The sequence below is a fragment of the Ixodes scapularis genome, unplaced genomic scaffold (assembly GCF_016920785.2).
Source record: "Ixodes scapularis isolate PalLabHiFi unplaced genomic scaffold, ASM1692078v2 PGA_scaffold13__105_contigs__length_92229423, whole genome shotgun sequence".
NCBI lineage: Eukaryota > Metazoa > Arthropoda > Arachnida > Ixodida > Ixodidae > Ixodes > Ixodes scapularis.
The window spans coordinates 27878907-27884286 of NW_024609839.1; the positions used below are offsets into that span (position 1 = coordinate 27878907).

Below are 5380 nucleotides of genomic sequence, written 5' to 3' on the forward strand. Positions count from 1 at the left end.
TCTATCAGGCCCCAATTTAATTTAACTTGCGTCACTAATCCGTTCTGCATCAACACCGGTGCAGATCGCAAAAAAATATAGAAAAAAATCGTTCACCATCGGGCGACTGTTAGCCAATGTTTAGAAATTGCGTAAAGAATATATACTTGAATAAACATTTCACACGAAAACTGATATCCATTTAGGTACATATTCTGGGAAAACGAACGTGATATTCAGATTCACAAGATGAAAATATGCTAGAATTCCCCAGTAACTTTCTTTTTTACCTACTTCTCCAGCTTCCTTTAAAGAAACACTAAAACAAACAAAAAATATTTTTAAAGGGTTTACAGGGACGTCCTTTGTCTAACTTTTTCAACGAAAAGAAAAAACTTTTTTTAGCAATATTTACGTTTGTACGAAATATGGCTAGGGAAGCCCTGCTCTAGGCCGGCCTTCCCTAGTCAGTCAGCGCAACGAATATCTTCACAGTACTTATCTAGCGTAAAATCGTGATTGGTTGATAAGAGGGACAGATTTCTAGTCTGTGTTGTTTCCTAACAATTATGGTAGAAGACAAAAAAAATTGGAAATATATTATTAAATATTACACCGGCGGTTATATGGGCTACATCACGATTTGTGATAAAATGACCTATTGTTGTCGAGGAAGAACATGTAACACGTGCCCGTATACTAATGACGCTGTGAACAGAATGGGCTTCCAGCAAATTTATTAATTCTGCTCGTGAAGCTGAAGGGGTTCAATACATCAATATTAAAATCACCACCTACGTATAACATATATTTCTTAACAGAGGCGAAATCAACCAAAGTTTCAAAAAAGGTTATAAATCTGGAAAACCAGGCATCCGGCGGACGATTAACAACACAATAGATGTTTGACTCATTTTGTATTGTAAGTAACTCGTAATCCACAGTTAGTATTGTAAATTGCTGTATCAACACCGAATATGTAGGAAACTGAACTTGTAAAAAAACTCCACCTCCTCGCTTATCTGTACGATTTAAAGTGAAATGTTGATAATGAGGGAGGGTGAAGTAGGATGATTCTTCATTGTATCATGTTTCACTAAACATAATTACATCAAAACTAACACCAACGTTATTAAACAGCAGTTCAAGATCGTCAGTTTTGTTTTTCACTGAGCGAACATTCAAGTGGAACAAATTTAGGTTATCTTTCTTTGGTTAATTTATGCAAATCAGCAGGGTGAACGTATCACCTAGGCATTTTGGGTTTTCCATTTGTTGCTTTGTTTTAGACGTTTACAATCTTTGCCACATCATAGCTAGTTTGTATCTTGACTACAACCGTGTTCTTAGCCTTCCATGCAAAGATTTGACCGTTCCTCACCCAGACATATTTCCAGTTTGATTCCTTTTTCTTTGCAACGGCTTGTCCTAGCAGCCTCATAAGTTCGGGGCACAAGCGCTCATTGATGTAGATAGGCACTGTTAACGGAAGTCCTACGTCATGGGCCGTCAGCCTAAGGCGACGCGCCTTTTCTAGAATTGAATCCCGTTTCCATCGGTGCGTGAATCGTACAACTATGCTTTTGTTTTCCGGATTATTGCTGACAGGCACACGATGGCAGGTTTCGATGTCGATACCAAGGATTGACTCACGGATCCTATCCCCAATTTTCGATAACGTGGCGTAAAGGTTTTCGTTTGGCTGCGAGGGTATTCCCTTGATCTTTATGCTAGCATTGCGGGGATATGGTTCACAGTGGATCATCCGGGGCGCTGTTGTGTTTAGCTCTTTGGTGAGCTCATCGCACGTGAGGTGCAACTTTTGATTTTCAGATTTTAGTTCCTTATTCTCAGTGCGAATGGTTTGCAGTTCGCCATTTATGTCCTCAGACTCCTTGTTCATAAACGCCATGCTGTTTCTAATTTCTCAGTTCTTTTCGAATATCCCTTTCAAATATGTCCTTCAGTTGTTTTAACTCCGCTTTTAACTCGCGTTTTAGATCATCGCACATTGCAGCCACTCCCTTGCTCATGTTCTTAATCTGAATGCGCATCGTACCGGCGTGCGGTCGTGTAACACTACTGCGTGATGCACGTTAAAGGTCCCAGGTTAGCGGTTGTACCGCACTGGCTAAATTGCTCATCTACAGCTGAGACACCAGACGCCCACTGAGGCAGACTAACTTCCGGCTGTATAAACATACACACTACAATTTGCTTTTGCTTGTTCATGTTAACAACAACAGAAAAAAATGCTTGGCAGCGGCAGTAGCAATCTCAGTTCAGGAATAGGTAAAATAAGAGTTAAAAACATAGGCAACTTGCAGTGTTCAAACGTAGTGTTTAAATGGGATGCTTCACGTTGCTGCGGCCGAAGTGAGACGATAGATGCGGTTCTCTTGGTTTACGTAGTGATGATCCCTGTGACATCAATCAGTACGATCGCGCCAGTGGGCGATGATCTTGATGCAGAATGACGGGCTCCTTTCAGTTGACGACACGTGCAGTCGATCTGCTGAGGTGGCCGGGCGTTTCTTGTACGTCTTAAACCTGATAAGCCTCCAGTGTTCAAACTTAGTATTTAGATCGGACGCTTTACGTTGCTGCGCCCGCTGCCAAGTTTCCGGATTCACCCCGCGGAAAGTGCTGAAAGGCTGAGCTCACCATTTTTCTTATATATAGGGTGTCCGAAATCACCAGGCTCCACCTAAAATAAACCGTAAAAATCAACGCCTGCACGCAGAAATCTAAACCTTTCGTCGAAGGAGTATCTCACATGTCGGTTTTTTCTTGTCAAATTACAAAGCTTAGATCTCTTTTTTTTTTTTTGTAAAAAAATAGGATCAAAATTTTGCCTGACTCAACGACGGACGGCGACGCAGACGACCAAGTCGAGTTCCGGGTATATTTTGGTTGCCTATCAATAGATGGCGTCGGCAACAGCGTCCGAAGGCGCAGCCGATCAACGAAAGAAAGCAGACGGCACCCAGACGAAATCCTTTGGCAGCAAGAGCGCCGCCGTTATGCAAACACGTTTTTATTCTTTTTTTTTTTGAACTTTTAGTTTTGATTTAGTTGTTCGAATTTATTTTTGAAGAAAAGAGAACGTTCAAAAATATTATGTTCATTTTAATAAACCACGGTGGTAGCGAGCAGTCTCGGTAAAGGTAGCGAGGTAGCGCGGAATAATTATAATAGCATCCTCGGCTACTTACGTCGAAATCTTGCTCAAGCCTCTTTTGGGGGCGAAGTCGGGTCACGAGCACGTGAGCACGTGCTCCCGTGCTCGTGTAGGGCAAAAAAAAAAAAAAAAACCGCTTCTCCACGTCGTGAATGATTTTGATTGGGGCGAAGCTCTGGTGTTGCTTGTCTGTGTAGACGGTGAGCCGCAGCATGCCGAGCTTTTCGTTCGTTTTCATCCATGTCAGAAAGAAAATGTGTGGTATGAAACGTGGTTATATACGCATTTGAGCATTTGACCGCAGCGTGACATGGATGAAAACGAACGAAAGGCTCGGCCTGCTGCGGCTCAGCGTCTACGCAGACAAGCCCCACCAGAGCTTCGCCCCAATCAAAATCATTCACCACGTGGAGATGCGGTTTTTCTCTTAAGCTTCTTCTTTACCGTACACTAATCCGCCCAAACGTCGAATATGCTTCTGCGATATAGAATTCAGCACAACGTTGTCTTATTCATGCTATTGAATCTGTTCAACATCGATCAGCCAGTTTTATTAGCTCTAATTATTACCGCCTTGCTATCGTGTAACTAATGAAGTCTAATGCTAATATTCCTCAATTAATGCTTCGAAAAAAAATTGCACGTCTTTCTCTTTTTCACAAATTATTCTTTTATAACCCAGTGCTCTCACAGGAACTCCTTTTACAGCCTTCATTCATACTTTTCACCCCGGGTTCATCACCAAAGCAAAGTTGCCATACGTATTACAGCACTAACACTTCTTTTTTTATTCTCTCTTGCTAAAAACTTGTTTAGAGTGGGACCACCTTCCACCACACATCTCCGTGATTGAAGATGTTTCTGCTTTCAAGGTAGCCATAATTGATTGCTTTTATAACTCTCAAATTTGTTGATTATACTTTTTCCTTTGTTTTGTTGTTCTTGTCTATTTTTTGCAGGCTTGTACACGTTACGTTTCGCCAAAAACCCCCAATCTCTCTTCTGAAAAATAACATAAGAAAAGAGCCCTGTTTAAATGCATTACTCACAAGAGGCTGAATAGGATCATTTTTCATATCCAAACGTAGTCTCCGGTGTACCGAAAAAAAAAAAAGTACCGAGGAAACGAAGCATAGTTGAAGTGTCCTAATAATCCTCAAATCCCGTGCTTTGTGGTTTCAAAAAAAAAAAAAAAAGGACCGTTGCCCAGAGCTGAGTGACTCCAGCACATTTAACTCCTCCCCCCCCCCCCCCCCCGAAAAAAAGAAAAGAAAATTGTAATGGGTAATTTTGTAATAGATTACAGCAAAAAAGAAATCCAATTACAAGGATCGTTACTTCTTAAAGAAAAAATTTGAAGATTTACAAAATTACGGTAAAAACTAATCGATTACAAGAAATCCATTACTTGTAACGCGTTACGTACAAGTTTGATTTTTTTTTTTGTACTTTGAATTGATCATTATGCTTTGTAAACCCACTGTGCCCACCCCCTCTGCAACGCCCGATGGGCCCTGAGGGTAATGAAGTAAATAAATCAATAAATAAATAAGAACTCTAAACGCGCCCCGCCACTCGACTTTGGTCGCCGCCCACCGTTGATCATGGCAAGTTTCTTGGCCGTATTTTTTGCAGAAAGGAAGCTATGCTTTTTAATTTTACAAGAAAAAAAACGACCAGTGCAATGCACCTTTGACGAAAAGTTTAGGTTGCTACGTGCAGGCGCCGATTTTTGCGCTTCATTTTAGATCAAGCCTGGTGACTTGGAACACCCTATATAACAGCTGCGCAAAATGCTAACACCTTGCTTCGAGATTCAAGTTGGTGGCAGCGGCGATTTTTGAAAATTATCAACGTACTTGAAGTGAACTGCCGGGTTCAGGTCTGTAAGAGTTTATTACAAGCGAGTGAATTCTCGCAGAGGGACTTTCGATGCACTATTTTCGATACAACTTTGTTGTAGTGGTAAATCGGCGAACAATTAGGACGAAACTTTAGTCCTAAGGTGGACTGTAGTTTTTTTTAGTGGCCCTACAAATAAACATTACACAACTTTTTTTTTTTTACAGATTATGTTATATTGTCAGCTCTAAGCTGCTTCCTCTGACGCACTCTTGTAAGGGAAGGGTGTCACACGAATGCTGCGTTAACGTGCTGCGGCAACGTTCCCTGGAACTCGTGCCCTGACCGATCGAACACGAGTCCTTGCCAAACGGCAAT

The 5380-nt window shown here is 41.4% G+C and overlaps 1 pseudogene; it reads right to left on the reverse strand.

Moving 5' to 3' along the window:
- Positions 1 to 1381: 1381 nt before the first annotated feature.
- LOC115325361 lies at positions 1382 to 2012 on the reverse strand (annotated as a pseudogene).
- Positions 2013 to 5380: the final 3368 nt, after the last annotated feature.